Source organism: Bombina bombina, chromosome 5 (assembly GCF_027579735.1).
Source record: "Bombina bombina isolate aBomBom1 chromosome 5, aBomBom1.pri, whole genome shotgun sequence".
In the NCBI taxonomy this organism is placed as follows: domain Eukaryota; kingdom Metazoa; phylum Chordata; class Amphibia; order Anura; family Bombinatoridae; genus Bombina; species Bombina bombina.
In genome coordinates this window covers 932,267,801-932,280,639 of record NC_069503.1, presented here as the reverse complement: position 1 = coordinate 932,280,639, position 12,839 = coordinate 932,267,801, and positions in this window count along the sequence as shown.

Below are 12,839 nucleotides of genomic sequence, written 5' to 3'. Positions count from 1 at the left end.
TTTACTTTAGATTTACTTTATTCATTGCATGTCTTATTTTCTGTCTCCAGGTTGTTATATGATATTGCAGAACCATTATAAGGCTATGATATATAAAAATGAAAATTTACTTTAGATAAAATTTAGATATGCATATAGACAGTTGGAAAGATAAATACATGGATAGACAGAAAGACAGACAGATAAATAGATAGATAGATCATTTTCTTTTTCTCTGACTTATACCTGTAAAGCATTTTGTTAGAACACTTATAGATCTTATAAGAGAGGAAAACTACAAAAGAAAAACATCCCTATAGAATAATGTATATACTTTTGTTACACAGTAAATAAATGACTTGCTGAAGGTTACAATTATATAACTGCAGTACTGTTACTAATTGTTCATTCAAAATAAAGAAAATGAACCCTATTCATCGATAGCAGAGTTCTTTTTAATACAGTGTGTTTTCAGTTTACGGAATTCTATTTTGTAGTAACAACCTTGACATAGGATGTAGTTATTATTCCAACGCAAATCTGGCATGCAGTAAATTTTATAATTTATAATATTTTGCTTTGCTTCTGGTGCCTAGAAGACTTTGCCAGTGTCTCTTCTTCAGGTTTGTCACAATGTTAATGTATTATCCTCATTTGTTTTTAGGATATTACAGTGGAAACTGATACAACCCCGCGATAGAATTTCTAGATAAATTATTCACGCATTGCAAGCTTTCTTCTCCCAGTAGTCAGAATAAATCCATAACAACACAGTACATGAAACATTTAAGCTCAGAACCAAGTCACCTTTTACTAAGTCAACATTGTTTATTTAAGTATGACTTGTTTTCAAAGCAAATTTAATTTCTATAGTTTAAATTTGTAGTTACTCATTCACACTTTATATAAAGTATATATAAAATATTCACTTGTGGATTTCCCATTAACTTACTGTGTTGCTGCAGACTATACATATCAAATGATTTATTAGCTAATTCCCTTAATAACTTGGTATTTGTTCTTCTAGACAGTCATCCACTGCTAATGTCAGTAACATCTGTGAAGATGAGTTTTTAATTGAAAAGAATTTTTAGCCTTGATGGCAGAGAATCATATAAACTCATCAAAGCCCCGTGAGAAAACAATATTGAAAAGAAAACATATCACACAGCGTTAATACCTGGAGAAGAAATAAAGATGCATCTGCTTACATTTTATGTAATAATGCGTGGCCAAATAACTGCAATATGATATAACCATCAAAGCATCAAAATGACAGTAAAATGTCTTCCATTTTCACTTGTTACTTCACCAAACACTGCAAAAGTAATGATGGATTTTCTATAAATACAATGACAAAACTATTTTATATTCAAATGTTAAATGGGATTAAAGGGACATTAGACCCCAGATTTTTCTTCTATGATTCAAATAGAATATAGTTTTAGAGCTTTCCAGTTTGCTTCTACTTATCAAATTTGCTTCAGTATCCGTTGTTGAAGGAGCAGAAATGTACTACTGGGAGCTAGCTGAACACAATGTGTGAACCAATAAAAAGACGCATATTTGTGCAGCCACCAATCAGCAGCTAGCTCCCAATATTGCTGCTCCTGAATCTAACAAGGTATGTTTTTCAACAAAAGATAGCAAGAACAACAAAGCAAATTACATAATAGAAGTAAATTGAAATGTTGTTTAATCTTGCATGTGCTATTTGAATCATGAAAGCTACATTTTGACTTTAATGTCCCTTTAAGAAATGTTTAATATTATTTTTATTGTTGTTATATAATCTTGTAAAAAGACTGCATAGTCTTCTTTTTTTAACTCCTGAAAAATGCTATCACGCTGATAAAAGAGAACAATTTAAAAAAAATTCAAATTATTTCTTAATAAAAAAGGTTTAAGCTACTTGTTCATTTTGATTTTGAAACAGACGGCCCTGTTTGTGCAAATAGGTGTATGGGATAGAACCTAATTGGCTTATAAGCAGATATCCCACAGCTGAAAATGTATACCCCACTAGCAAAAATCTCAGTCACAAAAGCATAGTTCTTTCTGAAAGCTGGGTCACCAAGGTGCAGTTTCTTTTGAAATCCCATTCACAAAGGCACAATACCTATTGAAATCTCATTTATGAAGACGCCTGTACTTAAAGTGACACTCACAACGATGCAAGTGTGATTGCTACATGCACTTTCTAGATGTTAAGGGTCCTGATCTCATTTTTCCTGAAGGTCTGTTGAGCTGTAAAGGATATCATGTATTAAATAAATATAGATATGTAAATGTGTGTCATGCTCACTTAAGGTGTACTACTGAATTGCAATGAGTAGAGCTTTAATTAATGTAGACCATTTATACAAATACACCCCTAAAACATCATCTGTGGCCATTTCAGAGTGTCTGGCACATATGCAAAGTAATAGAATTGTTCCAAATTGTCAGAAAGATGCCAAAAATGCAATTTCAGGGCTTTATCAAGTGCCTTTAGTTGTTGAATTCAATAAATGTAAAATAATCTCAAGAACCTGTTGAAACTATTGAGAGTCTGGATTGTCCCAAGAAAATTTTTGGCTCCATGTTTTTTCAGTAAACCAAAAACTTGCTATTGGTATCACCTTGAAATAAAAAGTGCTCTTTTCAGCCAAAAACCCACTGGATGACAGTTACTTACCAGAAGTGCAAACTATTGCACCTATATTCATATTAAGGGCCCAATGATCAAAAACTTATATACATGGAGAGAATTCATGATAAATCTTTGGCGGGTGGGGAGACTAAGCATTTGTTTTGTAATTCAGGTGTCGCTATTTTACATCCAGAAGCATATTTAGGACAGATACATTTTTATCGCTCATGAGCACTGTGCTCAATGTAAAACATTAACAATCCTAGGTTAGTGCTGTTATTACAAATGGAAAGTAAAACGTTAGGGCTCGAGTGAAACCTCTCTAAATACCTCTCCCCATAGACTTCTATGGGATGCGCTAAAATAAGCCTTTTCATTTTATCACTTACGTACAAACCCAAAGCTGCGCTAGATGAACTGAGCTAAAGCTGAAGGTGCATTAGGAATACTTTACATTACTATATTCTTTTTATTTTTAAATACATTTAAATATATATATCAATACCTATATATCTATATGAACATATACAGAAATAGATATATACTGCATATACAGATATATATCAAAATATATGTTTTAAAATAAAAAATATTTTCTTCTAAGTGAAAAACATGGGAATTTCAAGTATTTCTTAAAAAAAGTAAAACATATTAAAATTGATTAAAAATGACATTGCATATTTCTCAATCAAAACTTGGTGTAACCACCCTTTGCCTTCAAAGTAGCATCTGTTCTTCTAGGTATGCTTGGGAAAAATCAGGGATTTTGTAGGCATATAGTCAGGTGCATGATTACACAATTATACCAAACAGGTGCTAATGATCAGCAATTTAATACATAGGTTAAAAACACAATCATTAACTGAAATAGAAACAGCTGTCTAAGAGTAATAAAACTGGCTGAGGAACAGCCAAACTCTGCTAACAAGATGAGGATGCTGAAGACATTTTAATATCAAAAGTCATACACCAAGGCAAGACTGGGCACAGCAACAAGACGCAAAGGTTTCTCCCAGTCAGAAATTCCAAGAAAGAAAGGGGTTTCCATTTGTGTTTTCCAAGCTCATCTGAGGAAACACAAATAAACAGGCAATGTTAAGGACCATAGATGCAGTGGTCAGCCAAGCAAACTGTGCAGCAGTTGAAAGACACATCATGCTTACTTCCCTTCATAATCAGAAGATGTCTAGCAGCCATCAGCTCAGAATTTGCAGAAATAAGTGGGACCCTTATACACCCATCTACTGTCTGGACAAGTCTGGTCAGAAGTGGTCTTCATGGAAGATTGCAACCAAAAAGCCATACCTCTGAGATGGAAACAAGGCCAAGTGACCCAACTATGCACAAAAACACAGGAACTGGGGAGTAGACAATGGTAGAAGGTGCTCTGGACTAATTCAAGTCAAATCTAGTTTAAGTCAAAATCTGAAATATTTGGCTGTTGCAGAGGGCAGTTTGTTCTCCAAAGGTATGGAGAGTGGTGCAAGAATGAGTATCTGCAGTCAACAGTGAAGCATAGTGGAGGTTCATTGCAAGTTTGGAGCTGCATTTCTGCAAATAGAGTTGGGGATTTGGTCAGAATTAATGGTGAGAAATATAGGCAGATACCTATCTGTCATGCAATACCATCAGGGAAGCATCTGATTGGCCCCAGATTTATTCAGCAACATGACAATGACACCAAACATGCAGCCAAAGTCATTAAAAACTATTTTCAGTGTAAATCTTAGAAGTGATGGTATGGCCCCCACAGAGCCCTGATCGCAACATCATTGAGTCTGTCTGGGATTATATGAAGAGACACAAGCAACTGAGGCTGCCTAAATCCACAGAAGAACTGTAGTTAATTCTCCAGGATGTTTGGAACAACCAACCTGCCGAGTTCCTTAAAAAGCAGTGTACAAGTGTACCTAGGAAAATTGATCCTGTTTTGATGGGAAAGCGTGGTCACACTAAGGGGCCAATTTATAATATGGCGGGCGGACATGATTCACTGTATCGAATCATGTCCACCCAACATCGATAAATGCAGACAGCATACACTGTTATCATTTATCATTACACAAGCATTTCTTGTGAAATGCTTATGCAATGCCAACCACTGCACATTCGTGGCCAATTGGCCGCTAGCAGAGGGTGTCAATCATCCCAATAGTATCTGATCAGGATGATTTCAGTCCGCAACTTGACTCCTTATTCCGGTGAGCCAGAAGGATCACGCGGAATGAGCAGCATACGCTGCTTAATATCTCGGCCCCTTAATATTGATTTGATTTCTACTTTTCTCCTGTTCACTCACTTGGCATTTTGTTAATTGATTAAAATAAACTACTAAGATTTCAATTTTTGAAGCATTCTTACTTTACAGCATTTTTTCACACCGTAGTGAATGTGTATATATGTGTTTATATGTATGTATGTCGGCACATACATATTTACACATGCAGTAAAACAGCCAGGATATGTCTGAGAATAGCGCCACATTATTTTAAATGTTTTTTATATATGGTTTTAAATAAATATGATTTTTTGCAAACGCTGAGTTTACAGGAGTAAGAAGATTGTGGGTTCAGCCTTGAGGTAGCTGGACCACAGGACCTACAATTTTGAGGTCGTAATTGTATCCTGCATGAGCATGAAGTGCAAACAGATAGATGATTGGAAAGTTCCAGCCCATGTTTACAGCACCTGGTGGTGCTTTTCTTTTGTTTCTACATATTGTTTTCAAACTTCGATAAGAATTTTTGCAAAACTGTACTTGGTCATGTGGCACCTTTGTGTTTTAGAATTAATCTACATGGGAGGATTTTACTTCTTATTACAAGGAGCTGTCTGGGATTTCTATAATCCTATGGTAGTGTTGTTGGACTGCTGTGGATACCTATTAGGGAATGTGAGATTTCTCACTTTTAAGACTATCACAAGAGTTTTTGGTGAATTTGAAACTTTTTTACTTTCCTACAGAAATTGTTTTCAAAATGTAAGATTTCAGTCTTTATCAATTCCTTTATTACCATATAATTTATTTGGAGGGCACCCCCTATTATGTTGCATCTTTTTGGGTACCTCTAATTTTCTTTCTAACAAACATGAAATGAATGTGATGTTGAATGAGTCTAAATAAATAAACACTAACTCTGTGCTTCATATTTCAACTATAGCATAAAAGCAGCAACTTTGAAGATATTTAGGATGCACTCATACAAACCAAAACATGTCTATGTGACTGATGTGGTAAAGAATTGTGTTAGTGTGTTAGGGAATTATTATTCACAAATATATACTACGCATAATTACAAAATTACAAAAACATTTCAGTAGGTAACAACAAAAGGGACATGTTACTTAAGCTCATATGACTCTATGTTCTGCTAAAAAATGTTGCATGATCATCTTGTATCCAGTTTCACCTAAAAAAACTCAGATGAGCTAAGAAGAATCAGCAGGGAGCAATTCTTCTTTCAATGACCACAGCTGTTAATTTGGCGTAGGAGTTCACAAACGATAAACTACACTGACTGCAACAGAATGTTTGACCAGGGTCTATGAAGGAGAGTAATAGAGAAATAGATCAGATACAACAGATACATATGAATGTGCAAAAATGAATTTGAAAGAAAAGAAAATTATAAAGAAAAGAAATCTAGTGGGCAAATATTACATTTTACATTTACGATTTAATAATCTTTCTTTATAACAACATATATGCTTTGCCTTTCATAGTAACAGCATATGTATATGTGTGTAAGAGCATTGTAAAATGACTCAATTTACTTAACATTTCAAGTTATCTTATGCAATAAAGTCTTGGTTAATTTTTACATTGAGGGGAAAAATTTTAATGTTTCTCAATGATAATATTGATTTAGAGAAATAAATACATTATGTTGAGTCACAAGGGTGCTCGAGTGATATCTGACATGAATTATAATGCGCACCCCCATAGAAGTCTATTATGTGAGGATTTCAGCGCACCTTGTCCAGCATGCAGATGTTAGTGAGCAATAAACTATCACTTGAGCAATAAAAAATAACCTTGGAGTTGTAATACAGTGGGGCAAAAAAGTATTTAGTCAGCCACCAATTGTGCAAGTTCTCCCACAATCACATTGTCTGATTTGGAAAGAATTTATTTGCATATTATGGTGGAAAATAAGTATTTGGTCACCTACAAACAAGCAAGATTTCTGGCTCTCACAGACCTGTATCTTCTTCTTTAAGAGGCTCCTCTGTCCTCCACTCATTGCCTGTATTAATGGCACCTGTTTTAACTTGAACTCAGTATAAAAGACACCTGTCCACAACCTCAAACAGTCACACTCCAAACTCCACTATGGTGAAAACTAAAGAGCTGTCGAAGGACACCAGAAACAAAATTGTAGACCTGCACCAGGCTGGGAAGACTGAATTTGCAATAGGCAAGCAGCTTGGTGTGAAGAAATCAACTGTGGGAGGCGGAGCAATAATTAGAAAATGGAAGAAATACAAGACCACTAATAATCTCCCTCAATCTGGGGCTCCACGCAAGATTTCACCCTGTGGGGTCAAAATGATCACAAGAACGGTGAGCAAACATCCCAGAACCACACGGGGGGACCTAGTGAATGACCTGCAGAGAGCTGGGACCAACGTAACAAAGGCTACCATCAGTAACACACTACGCCACCAGGGACTCCTGCAGTGCCAGACGTGTCCCCCTGCTTAAGCCAGTACATGTCCGGGCCCATCTGAAGTATGCTAGAGAGCATTTGGATGATCCAGAAGCAGATTGGGAGAATGTCATATGGTCAGATGAAACCAAAGTAGAACTGTTTGGTAGAAACACAACTCATCGTGTTTGGAGGAGAGAGAATGCTGAGTTGCAACCAAAGAACACCATACCTACTGTGAAGCATGGGGGTGGCAACATCATGCTTTGGGGCTGTTTCTCTGCAAAGGGAACAGGACAACTGATCCGTGTACATGAAAGAATGAATGGGGCCATGTATTGTGAGATTTTGAGTGCAAACCTCCTTCCATCAGCAAGGGCATTGAAGATGAAACGTGGCTGGGTCTTCCAGCATGACAATGATCCCAAATACACCACCCGGGCAACAAAGGAGTGGCTTCATAAGAAGCATTTCAAGGTCCTGGAGTGGCCTAGCCAGTCTCCAGATCTCAACCCCATAGAAAACCTTTGGAGGGAGTTGAAAGTCTGTGTTGCCCAGCGACAGCCCCAAAACATCACTGTTCTAGAGGAGGTCTGCATGCAGGTATGGGCCAACATACCAGCAACAGTGTGTGACAACCTTGTGAAGACTTACAGAAAATGTTTGACCTCTGTCATTGCCAACAAAGGAAATATAACAAAGTATTAAGATGAACTTTTGATATTGACCAAATACTTATTTTCCACCATAATTTGCAAATAAATTCTTTCCAAATCAGACAATGTGATTGTCTGGATTTGTTTCCACATTTTGTCTCTTATAGTTGAGGTATACCTATGATGACAATTACAGGCCTCTCTCATCTTCTTAAGTGGGAGAACTTGCACAATTGGTGGCTGGCTAAATACTTTTTTGCCCCACTGTATGTGCACAAATATAGAAGTGCTATCAATTGCACTTGAGCTTTGTTAAGAGTACTAATATTTTTGCACTCCACTTGCAATCTATAATCTAGGTCTATATATATATATATATATATATATATATATATATATATATATATATATATATATAAGTAAATCAAGAAAGGCACTCTCCGTATTAATCACCAAACTTTTTTACTCAGGTGAACGTTTTCGGTGTTGCCACCGTCCTCAGACCTTGGTCTGAGGACGGTGGCAACACCGAAAACGTTCACCTGAGTAAAAAAGTTTGGTGATTAATACAGAGAGTGCCTTTCTTGATTTACTTATATTATATATTTAAAGTGCAACCCGGAGGTTGCAGGCTAATAGCGAGTGTGGGATCCCTTCTAAATATTATATATATATATATATATATTAATTGCAGTCAGTAGAATAGGCACTCCATAAAACAATAACAGCCTCCAGGGTGCACTTACAAAAAATATCCAAATATGCAAGTAGAGAAAAAGGCACTCAGTGAAAAATTATATAAAACTTAACATTTAATCATGTCCGCCGCACATCGATAAATGCCGACAGCATGCGCTCTCGGCATTTATCATTGCACGAGCAGTTCTTGTGAACTGCTGGTGCAATGTCGCCCCCTGCAGATTCTCGGCAAATCAGCCACCAGCAGGGGGTGTCAATTAACCTGATCGTATTGGATCGGGTTGATTTTCGGCAATGTCTGTCCGCCGCCTTAGAGCAGGTGGACGGGTTATGGAGCAGCAGTCTTTAGACTGCTTCTTCATAACTTGTGTTTCTGATGAGCCTAAAGGTTTACCAGAAACACGGGGCATCAAGCTCTATAAGGAGCTTGATAAATATGCCCCATAGTGTCTAAAAATGTATTTTCATTTGTTGCATCACTCACTACAGGGTTCCAAACTGCCCTTACATGGGGCTGATCAACTTTACACAAGGCTTGCATCAACATGCACAATGCCAAGAATAGACTGGCATTGTGTAAATCACTCCACCACTGGATTCTGAAGCAGTGGAAGCCTTCTCTGGAGTGATGAATAATTCTTCACTATCTGGCAGTCTGATAGAAGAATCAGGGTTTGGTGGATGCTAGGAGAACACTACCTACTGGAATGCTTAGAGCCTTCTGTAAGGTTTGATGGAAGAGGAATAATGGACTGGTGCTGTTTTTCGGAGTTCGGGACAGGCCTCTTAGTTCTAGTGAAGGGTTATCTTAATGCTACAGGATACAAAGAAATTTTAGACAAGTGGGTGCTTTAAACTTTGTGGCAACAGTTTGGGGAAAGTCATTTCCTGTTCTAGCATAACTGTGCCCCTTTGCAAAAATGTAGGTCCTTGAAGACATAGTTTTATTAATTTGGTGTTGAGGGCCTGAATAGATCCTTGACCTCAACCCTACTTAACACCTTGGGGAATTGAAATGCTGATTGTGAGCAAGACCTTCTTAAGCAACATCAATGCCTAACCTCACAAATGCTCTTCTGGCACAAATTCCCAGAAGAGTTATGGCTGTTATAGCTGAAAGGGGGGGCAACTCCATATAATGCACATGGTTTTGTAATGGGATATAGGTGTGATGGTCAGGCTTCCACATACTTTTGGCAATATAGTATCTATCTATCTATTTATGTATATGTATATGTATATATATATATATATATATATATATATATATACAGTATGCAAGTAGAGAAAAAGGCAATCACTGAAAAAAAGTCACATAAAAAGCATAACGTTACGTCCCCTTTGTCAAATGCATGATACAGCCATGAAAAAATACAGAGCAGTATACAAAACATCATAACCCATCACCTTAAATGATACTCCTTAGGACGCCGAGCCGCGAATGCGGCCCGTGTGCAGAGTCGGAGGGCAGTGACTTCATCAGCGTGTGTCACGCCGAGACGTCTGCTCGCATAACAAAGTAAAGACGCATTGTCATAATAAGCCAGCCAATAGAGGAGCATCTCGATCGTCTGTCAAAACAAAATAATCATGGGATCATAAGCACATAAAATGTGTCATCCCATTATGATCAATGACAGCAAGCTTATGGTAAATAGCTGGAATATAACACTAGATACATGAGGACTTAAAAATAGATGTGTGCCATAGATTTGGTTAGATTTTATTAAATTCAGACAGTGACATGGCTCAGAGTGCCCACGACTCCCTTAGATACGGTGCTTGTAGGGTGCTTGTAAGGTGCTATTTTATGGTGGTGTTGAGTGTGTTTATCCATCTGGCTTCAATCTTAAGTAATTGATTGCTTCTATTACCTCCCCTTGTCAGCGGTAGCACCTGATCAATGAGCATAGTTCTTAGGCTTGAGACACTATGCTTGCAGCGGGCAAAGTGGCGAGCCACTGGCTGATCAGAGTCCCCTTTTTTCAGAGCTTCCCTGATCGCACAGTGATGATTTGCCATCCTTTCTCGAAAAGTGGTGACCGTCTTACCAATGTATACAAGGGAACACGGGCAAATAAGCATATAAATTACATGGGTACTCGTGCATGAGAGCCTGTGGTTGATCTTGAAGCGTTTGTTAGTGTGTGGATGTTGGAATGTGTCTCCCTTCAACATACTATCGCATGTGTCACAGTCCCCACACTTGAAACAACCCTTTTTATTGGATTTCAGCCAGGTATGTCCCTCATAACACCTCACAGGGTCAGTCTTGACCAATAGGTCCCGTAGATTCTTGGCTCGACGATATACCACCCTTGGATGCTGTTTAGGCAGAAATGGTAGAGATTTGTCTGTGTTAATCAAATCCCAATGTTTATTAATAGCACCTTTAACTTTCTGCTGCATAGGATCAAACGTCGTGATGAAATTGATGTGTTCATCAACAGCAGCATTGTCTTTGTGGACAATAGTCTCATTATCAAAACTTTTGATTACTTCACCTCTAACTTCAGTTATCATGTCACTGTCATAGCCACGTGCAATAAGTTTATTAGACATTTCATTTAATTGTAGTCTCTTTGGTTAGTGCCTCAGTATTGTTGTGCAATACTTGGGTGAGTTGAGAGGCCACGTTACCCCTTTTCTGATGCATAGGATGATAACTATGGGCTTCTAACAAGGAATTACGGTCAGTAGGTTTGGTATATAAATAGGTACCAAACCTACATAACCCTTCATTCACAACTTTAAAGATATTAAGATCCAAAAAATGGACCATATTAATATCAAACTCAATTTTAAAGTTGATCGGTAATGTCAGATTGTTGAGACCATCAACCCACAAGATGAGATTCTCAGTGGTTCCTCGCCAGATGAGAAAAACATCTTCTATGTATCTGGTATAGTAAACAACCTCTGCCATGTCTTGGGGTCTCATGATATACTGCTCATACCAGGACATGTAGAGGTTGGCATACGTGGGTGCCATATTTGACCCCATGGCAGTCCCCAAGACCTGCAAGTAGAAGTCCTTATCAAATTTAAAGTAGTTTTTCTCAAGGCATATTTGTAAGAGCTCAAGTAAGAACTCAATAGGGGGATCACTGTACCGATTAGATCTGGTCACCATGGACCTGACTGCCTGCACCCCCCCATCATGAGGGATGGAGGTGTACAGGCTGTCTACGTCCATGGTGACTAGGATGTCACCTTCCTGTAAAAGGTCAAATTAAGTCAAAATTTTAATAAGGCTTGGGGAATCCTGTAAATAAGCAAAAGTATCCTTAACCACCGGCTGCAGATGGTGGTCAATAATTTTGCTATATTTAAAAATAATGAACCTCTGGCAGACACAATGGGTCTGCCAGGGGGATTGGAAAGAGTTTTATGAACCTTGGGCAACAGATATAATACTGGTATTATAGGGAAATCAGTAGTCAAATATGCATACTCATTATCATTTAGTATGCATGCTTCCACTGCAGATCTCAGGGACTGATCAACAACCCTCTTAAAGGTCGTTGTGGGGTTACCTCTTAGGCGTACATAAACTTTGTCATCAGCAAGCTGTCGTTTAGCCTCATTACGATAATCATCATAATTCATGATGACTATCCCACCCCCCTTTTCCTTATTTACTGGATTCCCCAAGCCTTATTAAAATTTTGACTTCATTTGACCTTTTACAGGAGGGTGACATCCTGGTCACCATGGACGTAGACAGCCTGTACACCTCCATCCCTTATGATGGGAGGGGTGCGGGCTGTCAGGTCCATGGTAACCGGATCTAATCAGTACAGTGGTCCCCCTATTGAGTTCTTACTTGATCTCTTACAAATATGCCTTGAGAAAAAACTACTTTAAATTTGAGAAGGACTTCTACTTGCAGGTCTTGGGGACTGCCATGGGGTCAAATATGGCACCCACCTATGCCAACCTCTACATGTCCTGGTATGAGCAGTATATCATGAGACCCCAAGACATGGCAGAAGTTGTTTACTATACCAGATACATAGATGATATTTTTCTCATCTGGCGAGGAACCACTGAGAATCTCATCTTGTGGGTTGATGGTCTCAACAATCTGACATTACCGATCAACTTTAAAATTGAGTTTGATATTAATATGGTCCATTTTTTTGGATCTTAATATCTTTAAAGTTGTGAATGAAGGGTTATGTAGGTTTGGTACCTCTTTATATACCAAACCTACTGACCGTA